Genomic DNA, 10308 nt, shown 5'->3' on the forward strand with positions numbered 1-10308 from the left:
AGTTGTGTGCCTTTGTAATTTATTCATCAGGACTGAAAATCTGTAATGCTTTTCATTTGTAGCTCAAGAGAAACTGAGAAGGTAAACAATTTTCCTAAGGCACATACTAGACTAGATTACCACCGTTCACCGGTGCGTCTTTGAACCTGTCGTATCTCAGTTGGAAGAGGGAAAATAAGCCCCCCAGGAGGTGCAGATCAGCTCCCACTGCCTGTTTTCTGCCTTTGAAGGTAGAAGTCTCTTAGCTCAGAATTCCAGGTCAGAATGCCAGGTCAGTGCTTTCATGCAGCCTGTGTTTATTGTGTATAATTTCCATTTCTACCTGGAGGGGAAGCACTCAGATTCCACCCCCAGTGCAAAGAACGTCCTTACAGCACTGGCCAGTTTTTCCGTCCACGTTGACTCTGCATTTACTACCTGTGATCTTCTGTGCAAGGTGGAACTTTCAACATGGTGTTATTGGGCATTTCAGGCCTGTTGTACAGTAATGCTAAGACATAATAATAATAGGACAAAATATAGTATTGAGGACAGCTACTGTTATTTTCTTTTTTTTTTAATCAAGTCCCTGCCACTACCAATGGCTCCTGAGACCTATTCTCAACCCAGCAGCCAGAATGATTTTTTTTTCAACATATGTCAGTTTATGTTACTCCTCTGCTCAAAAACCTTCTATAGCTCTGCGTCTCACTCAGCATCAGCGTCGTAGTCCTTACAGCGAACTTCGAGATCCTAAGGGATCTGTCCCTGTTACTCCTTAAACTTCCTCTCCTGCCACTCTTTGCCCCACTCACTGCTGCTGTCACATGGCCCCCCCTCCTGTTCCTGGATCTTGCCAAGCCTGCTTCAGCCTCAGGCCCTTTGCACAGCTGCAAGGAATATGTATGCTTCATTCCCTCTCTTTATTCGGGACTCTGCAGAGAGGGCTGCCTGCCTCGGTCAACCTGCTTAAAGCAGCCACACTCTGCTACCACCAGCTGCTCGTTCCTTTTATCCTTACCTTGCATTTCGTTTCCCCAAAGCATTTATCAATGTCGGCTTTACTAATATATTCTTTATTCCTTTGTTAAGCTATGTCACATAATGGAAGTCACATAATGGAAGTCTGTGACATAATGGAAGCTGCTTCATGCTCAGCACTGGAACAGTGCCGGGCACACATTGGGTGTTCAATAAATATTTGTTTAATTAATGAATATGATGTGCCCGACACACTGTGGTATGCTACTAATACATTATCTCACTTTATCCTCACAAAGCAAATATCACGTTATTACCCACATTTTACACGTTAGAAAACGGAAGCTTAGAGAAGCTAAGTAAATTTCACAAAATTACAAAAAAGTAAGTGGCAGAGATGGAAGTGAAATCTGGGCAATCTGTCTTGCGAGTCGGGGCTGTTATATGCCTCCATTTTATAGATAGTATCATAGCACAGAAAGTTTGGGTCATGTTTTCAAGGTCACAATACTAGATTGCAGTAGAGCCCCGGTTCAGATCCAGTTTTGATCAATCATAAAGTCCTTATTTTTAATCACGATAGTAACTGTGGTGAAGCTAATCCATGGCTGATCTTTTTTTAAAAAAATAGAGTAAAACCCCCCACATAACATACAATATACCATCTTAACCATTTTGAAGGGTACAGTTCAGTAGTGTTAAGTATATTCACATTGTGCACCAGATCTCTGGAAGTTTCTCATCTTGCAAAACCGAAACTCTATCCCCATGAAGCACCAACTCCTCCTTTCCCCCTCCCCCAGCCCCTGGTAACCACCCTTCTACTTTTTGTTTCTATGAGTTTGATTACTTTAGGTACCTCACAAGAGTAGAATTACACAGTTTTTGTCTTTTTGAGACTGACTTATTTCTTTATTTCACTTAGCATGATGCCTTCAAAGTTCATCCATGTTGTAGCATGGGATGGGATTTCCTTCTTTCTTAAGGTTGAATAACATTCCCTTGATGTATGTACCACATTTTCTTTATTCATCCTGTGATGGACATCGGGTTGCTTCCATCTCTTGGCTATTGTGAACAATGCTGCATTGGACACAGGCGTGTAAAGATCTCTTTGAGATCCTGCTTTGAATTCTTTTGAACATAAACCCAGACGTTGCTGATCATTCCGAAAGTCCTGTAACTGTTCCAAAAAATATTAGTGGGATTTCATAACTCCTTTTTTGGCCCTAGTTTGTTTGTTTGTGTATTTATTTATTCATTCATTCATTTATTTATTTCCGGTACGCGGGCCTCTCACTGTTGAGGCCTCTCCCGTTGCGGAGCACAGGCTCCGGACGCGCAGGCTCAGCGGCCATGGCTCACGGGCCCAGCCGCTCCGCGGCATGTGGGATCTTCCCGGACCGGGGCACGAACCCGTGACCCCTGCATCGGCAGGCGGACTCTTAATCACTGCGCCACCAGGGAAGCCCTGTAATTTATTTTTTGTAAATATTTTTCATCTCTTTGATGCTATGACTATATTCTTTCAGTATTAGCAGCCAAGTAATCTAACATCCAGCTATTCTAAAACGTCAGACAAGTCTAATTGTTCATCATTTATTTTTAAGGAAAAAGGACTCACCCACGATTTATTTTACATTTTATTGATGTGTCTGCTCAGCTCCTTAGTGATAAATCCAATGGGAAGTTCTGGTGATAACTGCCATTTGTTCTTAACCCAAACTCTAGATTTGCTCTTCCTATTCTGTTAGAATAGCCTTAGAAGTCTGAACTTTCATGGAATTTCCTAGTATTTTCCCCTCTCTTTCCTGCCTTTGGACATTTATTTAAAATTAAAAATTTTTTTGATTTGATACATTTATATGCTGTAATATGATTGCCATTGTAATGATAGTTAAAACCTCTATCATGTCACATAATTATCATTTCTTTTTTTGTGGTGGGAATAATTAGGATCTAGTCTCTTAGCGAGTTTGATGATTATAATACAGTATTGTTGTCTGAATTCACCATACTGTGCATCAGATCTCCAGGACTTGTTTGTCTACTAGTTGTAAGTTTGTACCCTTAAACAACATCCATCCTATCCCCCCTACCCCAACCCCTGGTAACCACCATTCTACTCTCTCTGTTTGAGTTCAGCTTGTTTAGACCCACATATAAGTGAGATCATATAGTATTTGTCTTTCTCTGTGTGACTTATCTCACTGTCCTCAAGGTCCGTCCATGTTGTTGCAAATGGCAGGATTTTCTTCCTTTTCATGGCTGAATAATATTCCATCGTAGATATTAACCACATCTTCTTAATTCACTTATCTGTTGATAGGCATTAAGGTTGATTCCATATCTTGGCTATTGTGAATAATGTTGCATTAAACAAGGGAGTGCATATATCTTTTTGATATCCTGTTTTCATTTCCTTTGGATATATACCCAGAAGTGGGATTGCTGGATCATATTGTAGTTCTATTTTTAATTTTTTGAGGAATCTGCATACTGTTTTCCATAATATCTGTACCAGTTTACATTCCCAGTGACAGTGCACAAGGCTTCTCTTTTTCCATTCACTTGCCATCCCTAACTCTACTTGTTACCGTTTGTCTTTTCGATAATAGCCATCCTATCAGGTTTGTGGTGACAACTCATTGTGGTTTTGATTTGCATTTCCCTGATGGTTAGTGATGTTGAACATCTTTTCATGTACCTGTGGGCCATTTGAGAAATGTCTATTCAAGTCCTTTGTCCATTTTTTTTATTGAGTCACTTGTTTTTTCACTATTGAGTTTTATGAGTTCCTTGTATAGTTTGGATATTAACCCCTTATCAGATACATAGTTCGCACATATTTTCTCCCATTCTGTAGGTTGCCTTTATACTCTGTTATTTGTTTCCTTTGCTGTGTAGAAGTTTCTAACAAATAAAGTGGAAGTTTCTCAAATAAAGTGTAAATAGTAGAGGGAATGTGGGCGTCTTTGCCTTATTCCTTATAGCATTCATACTCATAGTATTTCTTTATTAAATAAAATCCTGGCTTTGGTCCCTTCGTGTATGTAATCAGATTTAGAAAAATAATCACTGAGCTTTTCTTTTCATCGTAAATGGATGCTGAATATGGTATTGTTGAGTACCTTTTTAGCATCTGTGAAGTTCATCACATGATCTTTCTCCTGAGCCCTGTTAATACAGTGGGCTGTTTTAATAAGTTACACATTTTGAAAAAACCTTACTTGTCTATGATATACTATTTTTTAGTGTCTTAATTCTGTTTGCTAATATTTTATTTTGGAATTTTGCTTTGATAGTCATAAGTGACACTGGGCTATATGTTTCATTATTGTCCACTTTCTCTTAAGTTTTGGTATCAATGTTATATTCCGTTCATAAAAACACTTCGTAAGTGTCCCTTCTTTTTCTATGCTTTGAAACCGTTAAGTGGCATTGTGTCTCTTTGTTCTCTGCTGAGCTGGCTGTGTTCCCTTGTATCTGGGCTTGGTCTTTTTGGTGGGGGGAGTTATTTGATAACTTTCTCTATTTCTTCTACATTTGTTGGTCTACTTAAACTTTCTCTATTAGGATTAATTTTAGTAAATTATATTTTTTAAAAATTATAAATTTAACCTACATTTTTCTGATATATTTGCAAAGAATATGGGATTTTTCGATCAGTTAGAATCCTGGCAAGAAACAGATGGTATAGTTAACCTGGGCATTTTGAGGAAAGTTAAATTAAAGGGCAGTGTACAAATATGTGGGCAAAGTTTAAGGAAATCAAAGAGGAATGTTACAGAACTCTGGGCTTGTAACAATGGGGAGCTCTCACCAATCCAGGCATGATTACTGGAACCCACAGGGGGTGGTTTTATAGTGAGGGCCACCTGGCAGGAGCTATAGCTTTTGGAGAGGAGTGCAGCCAGTCCAAAGTAGCCTAGTTGGAGGGTTCTTAGAGGGAATAAATATCCCAATTGCATTTCCTTACCATTCTCTGATTTTCCATTTAGCCAAAACCAGATGGGAACCAGGGGACAAGAAAGCTTGCAATGTTTATGAGTCAGCCCTCCCTCTGCACAGGGCAGGGAAAAGAAAGTAGGGAGGGGTAAATGGGAGAGATCCAGCACAATTTTTAAAATGTTATCTTTTAGTGGTTATTTTACCCATGCCATTTCTTATTTTGTGTATTTTGTGCTTTATTTTCTTGATTAGGTTAACTAGTGGTTAATCTGTAGCTTTTTTTAAAAAAGCTTATTTCTTCCACTATCTTTCTGTTTTCAACCTAATTGAATTTTGCTTTTATCTTTATTATTTTCTTTCTACTTTCTTTCCATTTCTTTTTTTTTTCTTTTTTCTCACCTTTCCAGTTGGGTGATTGATTAATTTATATTAATCCTTTCACTTGTATTTTTAAAAAATTTATTTTATTTATTTATTTTGGGCTGCATTGGGTCTTTGTTGCTGCACGCGGGCTTTCTCTAGTTGCGGTGAGTGGGGGCTACTCGTTGTTGCAGTGTGCGGGCTCCTCATTGCAGTGGCTTCTCTTGTGGCAGAGCACAGGCTCTAGATGCACGGGCTTCAGTAGTTGTGGCACACGGGCTCAGAAGTTGTGGCTCATGGGCTCTAGAGTGCGGGCTCAGTAGTTGTGGTGCATGGGCTCAGTTGCTCCGTGGCATGTGGGATCTTCCCGGACCAGGGCTCGAACCCATGTCCCCTGCATTGGCAGGTGGATTCTTAACCATTGCACCACCAGGGAAGCCCTCACTTGTATTTTTATCAGTATATAACAAGGCTAAGAAGTTTTCTGTGTGCTAAGTGTATCCCAAGACTACTACTTCTGTTGTTGTGTCTATTTCATGCCTCTTCCTTTGGACTTCCTGTGTTCAAAATTTGGTAACTGCAGATATTCAAAATTGTAAATAAGACTTTTAAGGAATGCTAAAAATCAGCGATCCTTTGCTGCATATCACCAAATACCCATTTACAGGATGAATACAAAGAAAACAGCAGCCCTACAGTTATGAGAATTGGTGCTTCTGGGTTGCAATACAATTATCAGTGACAGCATTATAGATGGAGTGAGAAGTGGTTAATGCGCAAATAATCTTGGTGAAAGTAACAACAGAGTGTTCCTGAAGCTGTATTTGATGCCTGAAAGCTGGCTCCAGGGAAGAGACGATACTGATACCACAGTGTCACGGTAGAAATTGCTTCCCAAAATGTGATAATAAAAAGAAGTGCTATATTTCTTAATTAATATGTTGTTTTACGTTAGGGGATTTTACATATACTTATGCATTATCATATTAATAAATATTCAAATGGGGCATTTGAATATATCAATTCCATTCCCCAGACATTTTTAATACATTCAAGTTGGAAGAATTACTTTTTTTTTGGGGGGGGGTATGTGTATGGGGTGGGGAGGTGGGTATCTTCAAGATGGGAAAAGAAGATAATCACCTTAATTTGAGATTTCCTTAAGAGCATGCATTTAAATATGAGCTCTGTCCCTTACAAACTCTTTTCTTGGGAAAAGTTATTTAGCTTCCAAAACCATGGTTGCCTCACTAGTAAGTTGGGAATATTGAGTCTGACCTAGACGGATGTTGTTAGAATTAGCAGTTTTACATGTAAGTACTTATCACAGTGTTTGACACATAGATATTAATTCATATATTAATTAGAGGTTAGTTAGGATATGATTATTACTGTGTGTTTGTTTCTCCTTTTACCCTTTTCCCTACTGGGGTTCCATGAATCATGTCTTACTCTATCCTGATGTCCCAATGCAGTGTTGAGGACAGAGTAGTTACTCTAGGAGTATGTTTTGGAAGGATCTTTTTTTAGCCCATGAAGGCATAGTGTAAGCCAGGAGTTTAGGGAGGGGGAAGGGAGGAAGCAAGTACAATAGTGATAGTGCAAAAATTTAATTGGAAATAGAAACTAAGCAATTTGAAGGCAACCCATTAGACTACAGCTAGTTAGGGAGCTTATGAAGGCAGCGTGATATAATAGAAAGAACAAATGCTTTGCAATTAGAGCTGCACTTGTATTCGATTTTCTTCACTTCCGAGCTGTGTATCTTTGGGGAAGTTATTTGACAACTCTGAGCTTCAGTTGTCACTTCTAAGATGTAAAAATAAAATAAAAGGATAAGAAAATGGCTGGAGATTACAATTGAATAATATTTTTCTGAGGATGAATTGAGATATTATGTGCATGTCTGTGTCTGTGTAGTACTAACAGTACTTTGCAGGATAGAGTAAGCATCCAATAAGTCTTTCTTTAAAGAACTTCCTTTTGAACGTGAATAAAATTTAGATCCCAGTTTTAGTGAAACTAAGTTGACAAAGAAGTGCTTCTTTGACAGTGAGCTGTAAGATAAGGCCTATAGTCATTTTTCATGAAGTTCATTGTGTGATTTTTCTTCTATTTTCTATCCTTTTCCTGTGATCTACACGGTGACATACAATTTTGATAAGGAAGAGTTTAATTTTTCATAATTCGAGTGCTCTAAAGAAGAGAGAATATAAAATATAATGGACTTTTTATGACTTGCTTTGGAAAGAGAAGAAAGCGAATATTTTTGCTGTTAAATCTAGTAAAGGGAAAATTGTGATCCTTAAGACCAAAACAGGATGCTGCTATGCCACAGTCAGTGATATACGCACTTAGGGTAGCTTGGAACTAGCTGTGTGCATTTGCTCAGCTCTCCTTGTGACCAAACATATTTTTCTGATTAATTTCATTTAAAACATTTGGTTTATCGTTTTGACCTATATTTGGTATATAAGTAGTGTCAATATAGGTTTGCTAAGTAAATGTTTTCCCCAAACTCTGATACTATTCTTTGGGAAAAAATAGCTTTATTACTACTCTTTTAATGTGGTAGAAGCTCCCCCATCAAAGGATGATAATAAACCATGATGTTAATAGTGTGAGCAATTCTTTGTCATCTGTGCAGCCATTATGCTGAGAAATAGCTGACAGAATGAACCACATTTCTTGTAATGGTGTCAGTGTTTTGTTATAAAGCAAACAAACCCTCCACAACTAAGCCCAACTAAGGGGTATGTGTCGGAAAAAAAAAAAAAAAAGTTTCAGGAGCAGAATCTCAGGTGCTTTAGATGTTCTTTTTTCCTCCTCTAGATGTTGTTTTTTACATTGATGAACGAGCCATTGTGCTGATTATTATCTGGAAGTTATTTACTGACAGTTAAATATACTTCCTAATATTGATTATCCTGAAGGGGTACAGTGAGTTCATAAAACTGTTTTCTACTTTATTAAGCTTTAGAAGTTTAAGAGATGGTGAAGCAAATTTCAGACTTAGTCAAGAAAAGAACATAGAGAAGGCTAAGATGTCTGATGTATAAAGGTTCCCAGAAACTTATATAAGTATTAAGGAATCAATATATGCATCTTCATAGTTTGAAGTACCGATGGAGGAAAAGAATAAAAGAGTGAACAAGGGCAAAGTGAAAAATTAAGTGATAACTCATGCTGAATTTCAATGTGTAATATCAAGAAAACAAATACAATATATTTGTGAAGTTCATGGGAATATAATCTAGGGTTGTAATATTAAAAGTTAATAAGAAAAACTTAGTAATGTTACCCATTTGTGAACAACTCAGGGAAATGAGGGCTGGAAAATATGTTTCTAGTCATAGCTCTATATAGTGTTATTAAAAATTTTTGTTTCTCAACTCAGGTCCAATGGGAAATATGTATTGGAAAGCCTAGTTAAAATAAGGCATATATATATATATATATATATATACATAAATTATATATACATATATATGTATGTGTGTATATATAGGAGTGAGATCAAACTATGACCTTTAAACTTAAGTATGGAAATTTCATATAATTAGATATCGGGTGGCCTCTAAGATCATGGTAGTCAAATCCACTCCAGGATTGTAGTAGTTTGTTCTATTTTTTTTCAAAGTTTCACTTAAATTTTCTCTCCATGATTTTGGTACCGCTAGATTTCATCAATAAACGCTGTCACTAAAAATTATTGTCAAGCTGACTTTTTGCACCAATGGTATAATTAGATCTAGTCATTTCCTTTTCTCTAGCCTTACAAATGGGCTTTTTAATATCACCTATCTACCCATAGCTATCTATTTGAAGCTAACTCGAAGGATTAGATATAGGATTCATTTTGGTTTTCCTCCTTTTTAACAAGTAATTTGGAACACCAGAATGGAACTCCTGAGATATGGCACAGACTTCATAGCCTCAGACAGAGTGATGTATGGATAAAAGGGGTTGGCACGTACAACTTGGTGACTTAAGAGAGCTCGCCCAAACCCCAAGACAATCGAATTTTAAATCAGGTCAGACTCATCTAAGGCACTTGGAAAAAGATACTCAATTATTAGCTCTTCTGAAAACTTGTTCAGAATCTTATAATGGATGCACCCCAAGGGGGACTGAGAGCATGAGGTGGCGATTCCTGGGAACACTTGGCCCATAACTTCAGTGGGAATATCTGAGTTCTCTTCATACCTTGTCTAGGCACGACCCTCTTCAAAAGGCTTTGGTGCAGTGATCATGGTAAGAAATAATTTGGCGTGATCACAAGAGGAGTGCGTGAAAGTGGCTGAGCACTCGCTTTCATGATAGATTTTCTACACAGTGGAGCCCAGGACAACTTAAATCACAGATAAAAGCTACCATTGAAGATTAGTATCTGAAGAACTTCGGTATAAATCAGCCCAATGCATTCTTGTCAGAAATGACGAAAGCCAGGCTCGGGGTAATTAAATTAAAGGGTCACACACCCATATAGTGGAAAATTCCAACTCTAATCCTTATCCCCTGACTCCTCTTCTTGGATCCTTCTTGTATACATCATTCTCTCGATTCTCTGGGAAGAATATTAATCAGTTCTAAGCCCCAGTTCATCCACAACTTCTTCAATGCTGCTATTACTACTACTAACTCCACTACTAATTCTAGCTAACACTGATAAAGCGCTCACTGTGTGTCAGGCCCTGTTCTCAATTACTTACATATGTTAGCTAATTTCAGCCTCACAAAAATTCCAAGATGTCATAATAATCCCCATTTTATAGGTGAAGACATTGAAATTTAAAGAGATCAAGCATTGTGTCAAGGTCATAGTGCTAGTGATTATTTTAATAAAATAAATCCCTTAAGCATTCAGATATTACACTCTGATTAAATTCTTGAGAAATGGAATTGTATGATAGAATTTGTGAGCTGCATCTGTCTTGACGTCTCCCCTGCCCCATCCCCCTCCCTCCCTCCCTCTCTCCCTCTCTCTCTCTCTCTCTCTCTCTCCCTCCCTCCCTCTCTCTCCCTCCCTCCCTCTCT

Source organism: Monodon monoceros, unplaced genomic scaffold (assembly GCF_005190385.1).
Source record: "Monodon monoceros isolate NGI ecotype Baffin Bay Population unplaced genomic scaffold, NGI_Narwhal_1 Super_Scaffold_22, whole genome shotgun sequence".
Classification (NCBI taxonomy): domain Eukaryota; kingdom Metazoa; phylum Chordata; class Mammalia; order Artiodactyla; family Monodontidae; genus Monodon; species Monodon monoceros.